Raw genomic sequence first — 17,948 nt, forward strand, 5'->3', positions numbered from 1 at the left:
AACATGTATGATGAGGCCTTAGCATTGCTAAAGTCATCAGAGAGTGCTAGTGCTAAGCTGCACCAGTAAACTGTAAATCCGGTTAAACTGATTTCCTGTTTTTAACTAAAACAGACCAGGTAACCTTATAATATCATTCAAGCATCTTCTAATACTAATATAATGATAATATTATACTATTATCTCTCTCCTCTCATAAATCAAGTCTGGTTTGTCAAACTGAGACTATTTACGAAAAACCGAATCAAAACCCCTAACCGATATGGTTCAAAAACTAGGTTCTTCGTGACCGCGTTATCGAGCTTGTCTCAACTAAGGTCCTGAGTTAAAGATAATATAATGACAATGAGGATTGAGATGCTTGATGATACAGAAGAGGTATTCCCTTTACTGATCTTTCGAAGAAATCCGTGTATTCAGAAAAGATCTCGCGTACTCGAAAATTAGGGTTGTTACACTGTTCATCCCCGGAACCCTACCATCGTCCAATTCCTCCGGATTCGCCATCAACTCCTCACACCCAACCGCCTCAGCACAGCTGCCTCTACCGTTGACAGTCGGCTCACCCTCATCCCCGTTAGCCATCCCAATCGCACACCATCCCTCCAGTCCCTGGCTTGCATGGGATTCACGTAAGCCTCCAGCCCCTCGTTTTCGCGGGATCAGGGGGGAAGCAGCACCACGATCTCCCTGCATCGCTCCTGTGGTAGTTTCGTGATGAATAATAGGGGTGCAGACCCATGGCGAGCTCCGCTTCCTTCGACCCGCCTCATCCTGACACGGTCCAGCCTTGTCAACCGCTGCTTCCGCGTTCTTTCTTGCTGCCCCTACGAGGAGTGCTGGCCCAACAGCATTTGGTGGCCCAACAGCATTTGGTGGCCCAAACCGGTTTCTCTTCTCATTGGGCCAAGTATCCTTTGTGTTTTTTTTTGTTTTTATACTCCTTCTAGCACCCCTTAGCAGCCCACGGTCCAAATCCTCCACCTCCTAAGAAATGGTTCTATCAGAATCCTCATTACTCCCCATATCAGCGTTCCCCACCAAATCCGCATGCCCTCCAATACCTTCAATGCTTGATTTGAACGTTACGTGATTGCGTTGATTGTCAATTAAAGTCACATTGATCCACTCATTCAAAATACGTTCAGAAATTACCCTTCTATCCTCCACTACGTCATCCTCCCTTGCCACCGCCATCAGCAATTCTTTTGGTGTTTTTCATGCAAATTTTCTAAAATTGTGTCTTTAATATTCAAAATTTTTAAGTTTGGTGTCCTTTTCATGCTCTTGTTTTCTTTGAATCCTTTTGAGTTTTGTTCTTGGTGTTCTTCGTGATCTTCAAAGTGTTCTTGTTTTTCTTCTTGTTTTGATCTTTAAATTTTTAAGTTTGGTGTCTTTTGGTGTTTTTCTCTTTGAACTTTTGAAATTTTAGAGTCTTAGATCTAAAAATTTTAAGTTTGGTGTCTTTTGGTTGTTTTTCTCTTTCTTCATTAATTCAAAGAAATAAAAAAATATCTTTTCTATCTTTATTTCAAAATTATTTTCGAAAATATTAACAAAAATTTCAATTTTTAATTTCAAAATTATTATCTTATCTTAATTTTAAAAATCCAATTTCAAATCTTATCTTTTCATATCTTATCATATCTTTCTTTCAATTTGATTCTTTAATTTCTTATCTTATCTTTCTTTTAAATTTTAAAATTCAAATCTTTATCTTATCTTTTGTTATCTTTCATTAAAATACAATTTCAAAATTTAAAATATAAATTTCAAATTTCAAAATTTAAAATCAAATCTTTTTCAAAAATCAAATTTCAAATCTTATCTTCTTCCACTTCTTTTCAAATCTTTTCTTTTAAAATTTGATTCTTTCTTATCTTATCTTTCTTTTACAATTAAATTTCAAATCTTTTTAAATTAGAAACTAACTTTTTGATTTTGATTTCAAATCTTTTTTATTTAAACTTATCTTTTCTCAACTTCCTTATCTTATCTTTCTTAGCTTACGTAACTTATCTTCTTTTCAATTCAAAACCTTTTCTATCTTATCTTCTTTTAAATTTTAATTTCAAAATATTTTTCAAATCTTTTCAATTCTTATCTTATCTTATTGACTTTTTCAAATATTTTCAAAATCAAATCTTCTATCTAATCTTGTTTTTAAATCTTTCTTAATTAGTTAGTTGGTTTCTCTTTATTCTCTTTCAAAACTTCCTAACTAACTCCTCTCTCTTCTATTTTCGAAAATATCTTCTTTACTTCTCCCACTTCTTTTTCGAAAATCATCAATAAATTTTCAAATTTTTTTGGTTCATTAACCTTTATTTTATTAATAAATAAAATAAAAACAAAAATATTTCAATTCTAGTTTCTAATTTTGCTTCTAATTTTCGAATTCTTTCTCTCTTCTATTCGAATTTTTCTTCTCTACCCTCATTCTTCTTTCTTCTTCATATCTACAAGGAGTTCTCTATACTCTGACATAGAGACTCCCATTTTTCTGTCTCTTATTTATGTATGTAGAGACACCGGAGTCACTATGGATCCAAAGAGAAATATACGAATTGGGAGACCTCTGGGCTCCTATACATTTGACACCCTATTGACTTAGATGACTTTAAGGTCAACCTAGACCAGGTCCTGCTATTATGGCAAAAATGTCAGTTTAATGGACACTCACAGGAAGACCCTAGTAAGTTCATCTCTGACTTCCTACAGTTTTGTGAAACTATAGAGGCTAATGGAGTGAACCCTGAATTCCCCAAGCTAAAACTCTTCCCATTTGCTCTGAGTGATCAAGCAAACGAATGGTGGCATATGGAACTTAGAGGAATTGTGAACACCTGGGATAAGGTTGTTAACAAATTCCTGAACAAGTTCTCTCCCTCATAGAGATTAACTAAGCTGGTGACAAATGTTCATACCTTCAGGCAGAAAGAGAGCGAGTCTCTCCATGATGCTTGGGAGAGGTACAAGCTGATGTTCAGGAATTGCCCTCCCCATATGTTCTCAGGATGGGACAAGACAATAATCTTCTATGAAGTAATCTCTGAGATAGTTAGGAAGACAGTAGATCACTTTGCAAACGGTCCTCTGTACTTTATAGAGACACATGAAGAGGCAAATGAGCTCATTAAGATAGCTGCCAGTAACCAGCACTTATACTCCTATGAGAAAACTTCAACTAGGACAGAAGTTCTAGACATGGAGACAGTAAAAGAAGGTGGGACAGTAGTCTTTACCAAGGAGGCCGAACCTAAGGAGCATGCTACTGAGGGACTTAAGGCAATCACAGACCAGAAGGATCCTGAGACTGCCCCTGAGTATGCCCCTACAGAAGAGAAGGAACGTCAAGTTGATTCTTCTGTAGGCGTGCAAGAGGAGCCTGTGATTACCATAGAGCACGCCCTTGCAGAGGTGAAAAAACCTCAAGAGTTATCTTTCCTTGCCGTGCAGAAAGAACCGGCAGATGAGCAGTTGGCTCATTTCCCAGTGATAAACCCCGTTTTGACGGTTTATCCTGTATTGATTTTAAGAGATTTTATCACCTTTTATCCACATTTATTCAATGAAATAGCATGGTTTTGTGATTGTCTCCTTATTTGTGCTTAGATGTGAAAACATGCTTTTAGACCCTTAATTTGATGGTTTTAATCTCCCTTTAATTCCACTAGATGCCTTGATATATTTGTTAATGATCCCAGATTGAAAAGGCTAGGAATGGATCAAAGGAGTGAAGAGGAAAGCATGCAAAGTGGAGAAACATTAAAAGTCAAAGAAGTTGAACTCGCCCATGGACGCGCGCGCGCACCTGGCGCTTGCGCGCACCTGCGAATCACCCCATGGACGCGTACGCATGCTGTGCGCGTACGCGTCGGTGCTGGTTTATGATTTTTTTAATGAAAACGTGACCAACGAATTCTCAAGGGTTGTGGGGCCCAATCCCAACCAACTTTGGCGCCAAAGATGCTATTTAAAGCCAAGGATTGAAGAGCAAGGGGATTGCAATCATACACACTCATTAGGATTAGTTTAGAGCTAGTTTCTAGAGAGAGAAGCTCTCTCTTCTCTCTAGAATTAGGATTAGGATTAGGTTTAGTTCTTAGATCTAGGTTTTAATCTTTGCTTTCTTCCACTTCTATCTCTCAATTCTTTGTTGCTACATTCATCTTCTTCTATTCTTTTGTTATAATTTTCTTTATGTTGTTCTTATATTTTGTTGTAGATCTAGTATTGTTCTTTCTACATTCTTCCAATTCAATAAGAGGTAATTCATAATAATTGTTCTTCTTTGCTCACTACAAGAAAATAATCTTTCTGCCACGCTTTTAAAGCGTGCCGAATAGTGCTAAAAAATGTGCCGATAGCTTTTCGCCACGCTTTTTGAGCTATCGGCACGCTTTTGAAAGGGTCACATCTGCCAGCGTGCCGGTTGCTCTATCGCCACGCTTTTGCGGATCTATCGGCACGCTTTCTTTTTGGCCACGCTTTCAACTCTTGCCATGCTTAAAAGCGTGGCCATAGGTGTTAATCTATCGGTACGCTTTAAAAACGTACCGAAAAGTTCACATATCGCCACGCTTTTGAAGCGTGCCGATAGAGCACATACAGCCACACTTTTGAAGCGTGGCTTTCCCACTAAAGCATTTTGCCACGCTTTCAAAGCGTGGCCTATTCCTTTGTCAAATTAAAAAAAAAGGAAAAAATTAGAATGCATAATAATAATTGAAAAATTACAATTCTATAATAATAATTAAAAAGAGAAAATTAGAAGGCATAAGAATTGATTTTTTATTGATTTACATGAATTATTTACATGCTATAATAATTTAAATTAAAACTATAATGTTCCCAAAGGTATGAAGGATGGAAAACCAAAATTTGATATACAGCAGAACTATGATTAACAAAAAGTTGATGTGGGAAGAACTCCTGCTACCATTTGCTTTTAAAACTCCTCATCTTCACTGGCCACATCTTCTTCCTTATCATATTTTTCATTAGCCCTCTTCATGCTCTCCTTCTCCTTCTCCCTTTTCTCTTCCTGCTTCAGCAGCATTATAACTTTCCATAGCCTTCTCATATTCTGCTTTAAGCTTAGCAACTTTATTGGAATAAGGCTTCTTCTCCTGAACCACACATCAAGACACTTGAATCAACATCACATTGACAAACACATCATAAGAGAAAGATAAGCTTTATAGACTTACACATTATATATTGTACTTTTATCATTTACTATTTCAATTTTCATTTCCACATGCAGAAATAGAATTTTAAAAATTACCATTAGTTACATTCAAAACACCAGCAGCACTTGTGTTAAGTACTGGTTGCAGAAGAGGTCCAATCACCATTACTGGGTTAATTTTTTTTTTTTTTTTTTGCAAATTTCCAAGCAGCATCTTCAGCCAATGTCTTTGAAAGCACATACCAGTACCATGACTGGAAAAAAAAAAGGAAAATGGGAAACAAAATTGGTGGTACCAAAGTCTCAAATTTACAAGGGATTGAGCTTATTCATATGAATCAAAATTAAATCAGCAAAACATAATGCTAATTCCACTCCTACTAATTTGGCCTAATTAGGGGAATATGATAACAATTGTAGGGACATGGCACATACCTTCGACTCCTTACAAAGTTCGTGATCAAAAAACCAGGTGTCATCAACTACTTCTTTAGGAGTCAGAAGCCTTCCATTAAATGTAACAGCAGCAATTGAAGAAGTTAAAATAACGTGCTTCACCAACTGCGATTTCACAAACACTGGAAAAATGAATCAATTAGAATATGTTCACAAAACATAGCGTCTTCGCTCGCCAACAAAAAAGCTGATTAAACAACTTTGCAACGCAATATCCAAAATTTGACCTTCCACTCATTAAGAAATTATATATACTTTGCATATTAAAACTTAAGATTCCTACAGAAAACCAAATCCCCCTAAAATATAATATTAATAAATCATTCATCATGCTGGCCACTCCCAGAAAGGAAATAATCAAGCCATCAAAGGCAAGGAAATCCCTAAAAGTCACGGGCAAAAAATAGTTACTATTCAGAATCCCAAACCTAACATGCAAAAAACCAAATTGCAAAGCTCTGTCTCAAATAAAAAAGGCGCTATCTCCACTAATCAAACCAAGAGGAATGCTCTAATTAATCAAAAAGGAAAATAACAAGCAGCTCTAGCTAAGCCTAACTCTCATGAAACAAAAACAGCAGCAGAATAGGTTCTTAATAAAAGCAGGGATAAACAGGGAAACCAAGCTAAGCCTAACTCTCATGAAACAAAAACACTGTATTAAAAACTAAACCCAGTCCCAAATCAGTTTAGTTACTAATTCATCAATGTAATGGTAGGAGAAAAAGCCCACCCCTGAAGTGTATGTTCCAAAGCCAGACCATGACAATAGTAGCCACTGATAGAAGGTGAGCCACAAAGGAATCAAAATCATTTGCTAAACAAACCATGCAGATTAAAGTTCAGATCAGTTCAAGGACATTTGCTAAACAAACAGAGGAATCAAAACCATGCTCAAATTCTCAGGAAACAGCTCAAATTCTCAGGAAACAGAGGAATCAAAATGTTTACAATCAATTAACCTGAAAATAGACAATTGAAGAAACAAGTTCAGAGCTCATAGACACACCTCGGTTTATTAACAAGAGAATTAAAATGGGTGATGCAAAAAACAAAGAAACTCAGAGAGAGACAGAAAAAGAAACAACCTCATGAATATATAATGTAAAAATTGACCTGATCAGATTTGCCATCACTTTGTGCACTAATAAAAATAATAATAGCAGTAAGTAGAAGTAGAAGTAAAAGTATCGATATGAGGTGCTCCATTAAATGATTCACATCTCACCATGTAAACTTTTATATATATCAACGAGTTAATTGCCTTCTGGTTTTACTAACTTAAATATTGGATTATACAAGGCAATGTATTTGTATGTATTAGCCAACCAGCTGTTGCAATATAAAATTAGGAGCATGATAATGAATTAAGTAGACATATAGACCAAACACAAAAGGTTTAATTCTTGCAAGAAAGAGGATTTTATAATTTCAGAAATCATTGCATCTCCATTATCACAGTTGCAGTTTTATTTACCTCTTTTTACTGTATAAGATGAAGAATGAGTTTTAATAATACCCATGCACCCCTTCAACAAACTAAAGCATGCATAACAAGCATTTGTTATAGGAACATTTTCACAAGTATAGTAACCATCAATTAAGACATTTGTTTCCTGTTTAGAAAATCTTAATATCAAGGTAATATTAATTAAGAAGTAATGGCTAAGTCCAATTGTTCTGACAGTTAAGTACCATTTTTCTTGCCAGAACATGCAATACGAGCCCCAATGCTTAGCCCATCAATACAGTTCATGGCAGCAACCCTTATAGCCTAAAATAAAATTCAAAAGATTGAAACTTTGGACCAAAAATAACAAAAACATAATATAAGATGAGTACTCAAATCACGACAACGTTATCAGTATGAAGAAAGACGAGAATTGTGGTGTTGTCTAAGAAGCTATTGTATTGAGTTATTCATATTAGAGAAGAAGAAGCAGAAGAAGAAACAAGTCATGATGTGTCTCGTCATATGAAGTCCAGTGAGGTATTTTCACAAACAACAAATATTCAAGAAACAGAAAATGAAAAAAAAAATCCCAAAACAGAACTGAAATTCAAGGAAACAGTTAGTTAGAAGTTAGTACCCGGGTGGGGTAGATGAAGTAGATCAGAATATTGCATAGCTCCACTGGATGCTTCTCACAGACAAAGCAAGCTGTTCTTTGAAGTTCTCCGGCAACATTTCCTTGTTCTTTGGGTTCCGGAAAACATTAATCAGCGTTATGGTGAGGGTTGAAATAGAGAAACGAAAAGGGATTAAATCTGTACCTTCTTGTGTTACGATGAGGGTTGAGCGCCGATTGAGGGAGGAACGCCGATTGCGGGAGAGGCAGCGACGATTGAGTCAGCGTCGACGGAGGTAAGGTTTGAGCGAGAGAGAGCGAGCGCCGATGGAGGCCTTGCGAGCGAGACTGAATGCCAACGGAGGGCGCGCCGATGGAGGGTTCGTCGACGGAGGCAGCACCGATTGAAGTTTCCAAGAGTTACAAAAGTGGGATAAATGATTGCAAGAGAAGGATAGAGGGTTGCAAGTTAAGAGGGGGCTACGAGCTGAAAGATGAAGGGATTCTCACTTCTCAATGATGAAGAGGGCTGCGAGCTGAGAGGGCTGCGAAGGTTTAGGGTTCTTAGTTGAGTAATGAAGAGGCTTCGAGGGTTTGGTTCTCACTTCTAAGTGAGGGCTGTTTTGAGAGTTTTGATAAAAAAATGAAGTGTTTGAGTGAGAAATTAAATTAATTGGGAATCTTATTGTCACGCTTTTTTAGGGTTCCAAATCATTAGAGGATATAGGCACGCTTTAAAAATGTGCCCGTATCCCGACAAACCAGCCACGCTTTAAAAGCGTACTTGTTTTTTTCTATGGCCACGCTTTTGAAGTGTGGCAAAAAAAAAAGGGTGGTCAAATCATAAATCAGTGGTCACCCTCATAAAAGCGTGCCAAAATCTCTCTATGGCCACGCTTTTGAAGCGTGACAAAAAAAGCGTGGCCAAATCACAAATCAGTGGCTACCCTCATAAAAGCGTGGCCATTGATCACTTTTGGCCACGCTTTTAAAGCGTGGCAAGAAAAAAGGGTACCGATAGGCCTTTTTTCTTGTAGTGGCTTTTCTATTGTTGATCTCTTGCCTTTGTAGTTGTAGATTCCTTTAATTCTTGCAATTAATAATGTTTACTTCTATTGCACTCTATGTGTTTGTTGAAATGCCTCTTCTAGATATAGTGTAGATTTTGTTCCTCTTGGCCTAGGTAGAGTAATTAGTGACACTTGAGTTATCTAATCCCTTTGTTGATTGATAATTGGAGAGATTGCTAATTGGTTTGGAGTGCACTAAAGCTAGTCTTTCCTTGGGAGTTGGCTAGGACTTGTGGCTCAAGTCAATTTATCCACTTGACTTTTCTTTAATTAGTAAGGGTTAACTAAGTGGTAGCAATGAACAATTCTCATCACAATTGAGAAAGATAACTAGGATAGGACTTCTAATTTTTATACCAAACCAAGAGCCTTTTATAGTTGTTAGTTTATTTTCATTGCCATTTACTTTTCATTCTTCTTATCCAAAACCCCAAAATAACTCATAACCAATAACAAGACACTTTATTGTAATTCCTAGGGAGAACGACCCGAGGTTTGAATACTTCGGTTTATAAATTTTAGGGGTTTGTACTAGTGACAAACAACTTTTTGTATGAAAAGGATTATTGCTTGGTTTAGAAACTATACTTTACAACGAGATTTCATTAGTGAATTTCTAAACCGTCAAAAATCCAATCATCACCCAGCAGCCCTTAAGGAGCTGCAAGTCAATATCTCTGTTACAAAGGTATTGGAAAAAAAGACCCCATATACGGCTAACGTATTCCAAACTGTCGGCTTAGAATTTTCCACATATTGAGTTCCGTTGCAAGTATAGTCCAAGCCAATGGATAATGCTCACAGTCAAAGTTTGAATTCAAAATAATGTCACAATTTAAAACCAATTCAATTCTGGGAGTTTCAATTCCCGGGTCGTCTCCCAAGGACACTTGAGACCAATGAGTGTGCAATCTTGGTTGTGAGGATCATAGGGTTTTCAATAAATGGATAAACATATAAAGTAATAAAAGAACATGCAAAATTGTAATAAATGAACTAATAAAGAAATTAATGAAGCAACTTTGAAATATAGACAAGTAAAGTGTAAAAAGGAATTAATGTAAATGTGTATGAAGAAATTGAAGCATAAAAGATATCTTGGCTTGGAGTGAGCTAAGGGTCCTTACCTTGTTGGAACCACAACTATGACTACTAGAATGGATCAATCTCACTTGATTAACCCTCACATTGGAGAGTAAGTTAAATGAGCATAAGTGTTCTTAACCCACAAATCCTAAATTGCTTGCTAATTGCCTTAGCAACAACATAGCGTTAGTGGGAACAAGAACAATTAACAATCCAAAATTAACACTAAATGTTGGACATTCCAACTCTAGGAACCCAATTTCTCACTTTCCCGAAACCAAGAGATAGAAAACTAGCCCAAAATCATACTTGACATTTTGTCAAACACTTGGTGGGCAAGAACTCTAAAGATGGGAAAAATGAGAAAAAGCTTGAAACCAAAAGGAACAAATGATCTCAATCAACAATAAAGACTCAAGAAAGCATGTAACAATCATTAATAATCAAATTCATCAACAAGAAATAGAAATTACAAGAGAGAAGTAAAATTGAACTATAACTTGAATTATAAGAAAGAGTAAGAACAATGTAACTATAAAGAGTAGTAACAAAGAGATACTTACAATGGAAATTAGCAAATCCAAGATCAAAATGGAAATGGCACTTGAAAGTAAAAACCCTAGTATAAACCCTAATAGAGATTATGAAAAACTTAAAGAAAAACTATACTAAAGCTATCTACCACTACTCCTAGGCTACACTAATGTTATGCTATGGTATGGTCTTCATTTTTCCCTCCTTATGAGCTAAATGGCTTCAGAAATGGGCCTCCTAACCACCAAAATTGTGAGTCACGTGAGATTTTAATGAAGGCATGTGCATCAACCTGTGCGCACGCACAGAAGTGTGCATCCACACACTCTACCGAAAATCTCTACCCGTTCGTACGCACAGGAAGTTGTGCGTACGCACACTAGGCGATGGTTGAATGAACACATGACGCGCACGATGCGGCTCACGTGCACGCGTGGCTCTGATCTGATGGCTGTGCGTATGCACGCAGGCCTGTGCGTACGCACACTAGGCTTAGCTCTTCTCCATTGATTATTTATGCTTCCTCCACTTTGAATGCTCTTCTTGCATTTTCTCCAAGTCATTCTTGCTTTATACCTCTGAAATTACGCACAAATAACATCAAGGTATCGAATGGAAGGTAAATGGAATAAAATTTATCAAATTAGGCACAAAAGAGCATGTTTTCATAATCAAGCACAAATTAGGAAGAAAGTTCAAATGCATGCTATTTAGTGGAATAAGTGCAAATTTATTTCATGAAATCCATTCAATTTCAACCAAAAATCATCATCAAATATAAATTCATCAACGGCCTATCTAAAAAACATTCTTTTTGAAAAGAAGGACCTAAGGGGAGATGAAATAGAGGTACTTACTAAGAAGTATAATATCCTAATTCAGAATGAGCTGCCTAGGAAAATGCCAGAACCAGGGAGCTTTCAGATCCTATGGACTACTAGAAAGATCACTTTTGACAAAGCTCTGTATGATCTTGGCTTGACTTTAAATCTGATCCCTTCATCTGTAATGAAGAAGCTGGATATCCAAGAGGCACAAGAAACAAGGATTACCTTACATAAGGACTGGATGGTGTTCAAAGTTTTTGACCCTCTATTACCTCCTGACAAGGGAGGCACTTGCATAAAGGATTCAGCATTCAAGCCTCCTCCCTTGGATGAAACCAATTCAATCCCTCCTTACGTTTGGTGTTGGATGTACACTATCCACTAAGGAAGAAGGCCCCAAAAAGAAGATACCAAGGGGCTGAAAAAATAAAAACATCCCTACTGAAGGCTTTTCACCATGGAAAATGGTAATGTTCACTTATCTCATCATGGAATTCATCATGGAAAAGGGAAGTGGCAAAAAGGAACACCAACGTATTGCTGCAAGCAAAACCCTGCCTCAGGCAGAGAATAAGATCCTGTCTCTTGAGCGTATTAAGCTAATCCATGAGAGCACAAGAAGGAAGCTCCCAATAAGGAGTAAGGATTTAATCCTCTATGACTATCTTCCTCCTTGAAAGGAGTTGTCCGTCAAGCTAATGACATTAAAAAAGCGCTTGTTGGGAGGCAACCCAACCATAAGTAGAGTATTTCTATTCTTATTTCTTTCGTTTATTTTCATCTGATTTTATTTTTGTTATTTTTAGAGTTTTTCCTTGCTTTTTAATGTTTGTGATCATGTGCAGTAGTTAGAAAAGAAACAAAAATAGTCAGAGTTGGAAACAGAACACCCTGAAGTAGAAACCTTGCTGGCGTTGAACGCTAGACAAAGAGCCAGAGTGGGTGTTCAACGCCCTCTGGGGAGCAACAAGCTGGCGTTGAATGCTAGGAAGGAGGTTTCTCCTGGGCATTCAACACCACAAATGGGAGGCAAGCTGGCATTAAACGCCAGCTATGGTGCACAAGCTGGGCGTTCAATGCCCATATGGATGGCAGGGAATTCAATTGCCTTAGCCTCTCAGAACCGGTAAGTCCCACAGAAGCTCCACCAACCCCACCCTCTTCTACTCTATTCTTTCCCATTGTTCATATTTTTTCGAGGACGAGCAAAACTCTTAAGTTTGGTGTTGCAAAAGCTTTACTTTTTGACTTCTACCACTCCTGAGTATGGCACCAAAGACTGGTAAAACCTCAAGGAAGAGGAAAGGAAAGGCACTTGCCCCCACATCCCTCACCTCATTTGTCACCTATGTAATTCAGCTAGAATTGTCATAGAAGAGGACAAACCCATCACTAAAAGAAGGATGGAGTATGTTAGAGAGCCGGCACATGGACCACAGTAAGAGCATATGGAGCCGCCTCAATAGAAATTCCTGAGATGCCTCAAGGGATGTATTTTCCTCCCCAAAATTTTTTGTGATCAACTAAATACCTCTCTGGGAAAGTGGAGCTCAAACATGGAGCAACTGAGGTTGGACCATCAAGAGCACTCCACCATCCTCCATGAAATAGAGAAGATCAGAGAGCTATGAGGGAAGAACAACAAAGACAAGGGCATGACATTAAAGAGACTGAACATTACATTGGATCTTCAATGAGGAGTAGTAGCCGCCATCACTAAGGTGGATTCGTTCTCTTAATCCCCTTTTCTTATGTTATTTTTCTATTTTCTGTTATGTTTTTAATTGTCTGTTCTCTTGTTCTTATTGCATGATCATTTCTATCTATGTCTTAAAGTTATAAAATGTTCCATATATCTCTCACCTTACTTAAAAGAAAATTTTATTTGAAAAAGAAATTAAGTTGCATGAATTTCGAGTTTATTTTAAGAATTGTTCAATTATCTTGATGTGGTGGCATTGCTTTTGTTTTCTGAATGTATGAATAAACAGTGCATATTTGAAATTGAAATTAAAAATGTTGGCTCTTGAAAGAATGATGATAAAAGTGAAGTATTATTGGTAATCTGAAAAATCTAAAAATTGATTCTTGAAGCAAGAAAAACTAGCAAAAAGCAAGATGCAATAAAAAGAAAAAAATTTTGCATGCGAAAAAAAAGAGCAATGAAAAGCAGAAAAAGCCAATAACCCTTTAAACCAAAAGGCAAGGGTAAAAAGATCCAAGGCTTTGAGCATCAATGGTTAGGAGGGCCTACAAGGAATAAAATCCTAGCCTAACCGGCTCAACCAAGCTGTCCCTAACCATATGCTTGTGGTGTGAAGGTGTCAAGTAAAAAAGCTTGAGACTGAGCAGTTAAAGTCGTGATCCAAAGCAAAAAGAGTGTGCTTAAGAACTCTAGACATCGCTATTTGGGGATTCTAGCAAAGCTGAATCACAATCCGAAAGGGTTCACCCAGTTAAAGTGTCTGTGGCATTTATGAATCCGGTGGTAATACTGGAAAACAAAGTGCTTAGGGTCACGGCCAAGACTCTAAAAAGTTGTGTTCATGAATCAAAAAGAACTGAACTAGGAGAGTCAATAATATCATCTGGATTCTAAGTTTCTAAGGATGCCAACACTTCTGAGTTTCAATGAATAGTGAGATGCCAAAACTATTCAGAAGCAAAAGCTTCTAAGTCCTGCTCATCTAACTGAAATTGAGCTTCATTGAAAACTCTTAGATTTATTGTATCTTACTCTTCTTTTTATCCTACTATGTTTTTAATTGCTTGGGAACAAGCAACAGTTTAAGTTTGGTGTTGTGATAAGCGAATATTTTATACGCTTTTTGGCATCATTTTCATATAGTTTTTATTATGTTTTGTTTAAGTTTTATTAAGTTTTCAAAGGTTTGAGTACAAAATTCACATTTTTGGATTCTAATTTGATTTTATGTGTTTTATGCAATTTTAGGTATTTTCTGGCTGAAATTGAGGAGCTGGAGCATAATTTTGATTCAGAGATAGAGAAAGTGCTGCAGATGCTGTCAAGATCTGACCTCCATTCGAAAGAGTTTTTCTAGAGCTAAAGAAGTCTAAATGGAGCGTTCACAATGGCTATATAATGCTAACATCAAGAGCTTTCCAGCAATATATAATAGTCCATACTTTGCTTCAGAATTGAAGGCTCAAAACTAGCGTTCAACGCCAGCCTCCTGCCCTATTCTGGCGTCCAACGCCCAAAGGAGAAGAGACTGGCGTCCAACGCCCATAAAGGACCCCCTAGCTAGCGTTCAACGCACTAGAGGCCTCCTAGCACGTGGATCTCAATCAAGCTCAGCCCAAAAACTCACCAAGTGGGCCCCAGAAGTAGATTTTAGCACTAAAAGACTGTTTTACCCTTTTTAAGTAATCCTTAGTCATTAGTTTAGAATTTAAGGGAGAAGTTCACATTGCTAGAGATCTCTTCCAGCATATTTCGAATTTTTCATTGTATTTTCTATCAGTATGAGTTTCTAAACCTCCTAGGTTGAGGGGAGGAACTCTATTGAGTTTTATGGATTAATAAAAATATTACTATTCTATTTCAATCCGTGTTTGATTTTCTATTCTAAGATGTATCTTCGTTCTTCATAATTATGAATACGTTGAATTGGAATAAGGATATATCATTCTACATGGGTTTAGAGTGAGTCTTTCATCGGACAATGATGAACCACTAGCTTGATTATACATCTCTTAGACGGCTAATCCACGACTTCATTGGGGACTTCTCGAAATATCAGTTCAGCCAAGGTATGGGGAGATTAGAGTCTTTGTGGTAGAGGCTAGAACCCAAAGGCGCAGCATTCTCTGATCCGGATTGGAAGATTTGACCTTGTTTGTGGCATTTTGAGTAGGATCATTAAGGAGAATGGACTGCAGGAGCTTCACCCTTAATCAGAATAGATGCACACTAACCATGGGGTTCAGATCTAGAGGAGCATTGGCGACCTCTCAACCGACGTCGATCACATACAGCCTGTCATAGAAGAAATCCTTCATAGTTGAAAGAGACAGTAAAACCAGAGTTATCCAGAAGAACAAAGCATCTCCAAGCCTTAACCATCTTCTTATCATTGCAAACATATCAACCTAGTTAAGTTCTCTTTATTTTCTTTTATGTGTTTAAAACGACAAACCTACCTCTTCTATTCACCTAACTAAGATCTACAAGATAACCATAGCTTGCTTCAAATCACAATCCTCGTGGGATCGATCCTGACTCGCTTAGGTGTTACTTGGATGACCGTGTGTACTTGCTGGTTCAATAGTACGAAGTGTGGGAATTTGTGCCAATATGTCACCCAACCAAGGGCTCCAATCCTTCCATTTGGGGTTTGCCACCTTCTCTAGAATCCTCTTTATCTCTTGGTTAGACACCTATGCTTGACCGTTGGTTTTGGGGTGATAAGCAGTTGTAACATTATGCATCATACCATACTACTTTAGCAATGCTTCCATTTTCCTATTACAAAAATGAGTCCCTTTGTCGCTCATGATTGCCTGTGGTGACCCATAACGGCAAACAATATTGTTTCTTATAAAAGAAACCACTGTGTAAGCATCGTCAAGGCGGGTTGGAATTGCTTCCACCCACTTTAACACACAGTCAACTGCAAAGAGGATATAAAGGAACCCATTTGAATTAGGGAATGGTCCCATAAAGTCAATCCCCCAAACATAAAAAATTTAACAGAAAAGCATGGGTTGTTAGGGCATTTCATCTTTTTTGATACATTTCCTTATTTCTGACATTGGTGACTGATGAGCGGATGTTTTATACGCTTTTTGCCATCATTTTCATATAGTTTAGTATGTTTTGTTTATGTTTTATTAAGTTTTCATAGGTTTTAGTGTAAAATTCACATTTTTGGATTCTACTTTGAGTTTGTGTGTTTTTATGCAATTTCAGGTATTTTCTGGTAGAAATTGAGAAGCTAGAGCAAAAGTCTGATTCAGAGATAGAGAAAGTGCTGCAGATGCTGTCAGGATCTGACCTCCTTGACCTCAAAAGAGCTTTTCTGGAGCTTTTCTAGCAATGTATAATTGTCCATACTTTACTACAGAATTGAAGGCCCAAAACTGATGTTAAACACCAACTTCCAACCCTATTCTGGCATCCAACGCCCAAGGAAGAAGACACCAGTGTCCAACGCCCAAAAAGGACCCCCTAGCCAGCGTTGAACACCCTAGAGGCCTCCTAGCACGTGGATCTCAATCAAGCTCAGCCCAAATTCTCACCAAGTGGGCTCCAAAAGTAGATTTTAGCACTAAAAGACTGTTTTACCCTTGTTATGTAATCTTTAGTCATTAGTCTAGTATTTATTTGAGAACTTATATACTTTTTGGGGGAGAACACGAGACCTTTTGACACTTTACACGTTTTACATTGTATTATCTATCAGTATGAGTTTTTAAACCTCCTAGGTTGAGGGAAAAAGCTATGCTGAGTTTTATGGAATAATAAAGTACTATCGTTCTATCTCAATTCGTGTTTGATTCTCTATTCTAAGACGTATCTTCGTTCTTCATCATTATGAATGCATTGAACCGGCACAAGGTTATCTCATTCTACATGGGTTCAGAGTGAGTCTTTCATCAGACAATGATGAACCACTAGCTTGATTATACATCTCTTAGACGGCTAATCTACGACTTCGTTGGGGACTTCTAGAGACACCAGTTCAGCCGAGGTTTAGGAAGATTAGAGTCTTTGTGGTAGAGGCTAGAACCAAAGGCACAGCATTCTCTGATCCGGAGATTTGACCTTGTCTATGGCATTTTGAGTACGATCACTAAGGAGAATGGACTGCAGGAGTTTCACCCTCAATCAGACTGGATCCGCACTAACCCTGGGGTTCAGATCTGGAGGAGCATTGGCGACCTCTCAAGAAAGGCATTGATCACATACAGCTTGCCATAGAAGAAATCATTCACAGTTGAAGAAGACAGTAAGACCGGAATTATCCAGAAGAACAAAGCATCTCCAAGCCTTAACCATCTTTTGTTTGAGTCTTGTGTCAATCTTTAAGTTTGGGGTCTTCTTGAATCTTTTCTTTTAAAATTTTTGAAAATTGTGTCTTTGATTTTCAAAATTTTTAAGTTTCGTATCCTTTGTATGTTCTTATTTTCTTTGAATCCTTTAAGTTTTGTTCTTGGTGTTCTTCTTTATCTTCAAAGTGTTCTTGTTTTTCTTCTTGTTTTGATCTTAAAAGTTTTAAGTTTGGTGTCTTTTGGTGTTTGTTCTCTTGATTTTCGAAAATTTGTACTTCTTTGATCTAAAAACTTTAAGTTTGGTGTCTTTTGCTTGTTTTTCTCTTTCTTCATTAATTCAAAAAATTAAAAAATATATCTTTTCTATCTTTTTACCTTAATTTTCAAAATTTTCAAAAAATTTTTAAAATTTTAATTTCAAATTATTATCTTATCTTGTCTTCAAATCAAATCTTTTAAAAAAAAAATCAAATTTCAATTCTTATCTTTTTCAAATATTTTTCAAATCTTTATCTTATCTTGTTTCAAATTCAAAATTCAAAATTTAAAATTCAATTTTCAAAATCTTATCTTATTTCAAATTTCAAATTTTAAAATCAAATCTTTTTAAAAATCAAATTTCAAATCTTATCTTCTTCAACTTCTTTTCAAATATTTTATTTTAAAATTTGATTCTTTCTTATCTTATCTTTCTTTT

General features: G+C 36.9%; 1 long non-coding RNA gene across 2 annotated transcripts; it reads right to left on the bottom strand.

The window, feature by feature from the left end:
* On the bottom strand, positions 6,457–8,333 carry LOC110266688. 2 transcript variants are annotated; one of them, XR_002354171.1, is made up of 4 exons: positions 7,925–8,333; positions 7,741–7,847; positions 6,879–7,424; positions 6,457–6,794 (listed from the first exon to the last, which is right to left on the bottom strand). It is a non-coding gene; the product is annotated as an uncharacterized LOC110266688 (long non-coding RNA). The 2 variants fall into 2 exon arrangements; XR_002354170.1 differs by having other exon boundaries at positions 6,457–7,424; positions 7,925–8,331.

The sequence above is a fragment of the Arachis ipaensis genome, chromosome B09 (assembly GCF_000816755.2).
Source record: "Arachis ipaensis cultivar K30076 chromosome B09, Araip1.1, whole genome shotgun sequence".
NCBI lineage: Eukaryota > Viridiplantae > Streptophyta > Magnoliopsida > Fabales > Fabaceae > Arachis > Arachis ipaensis.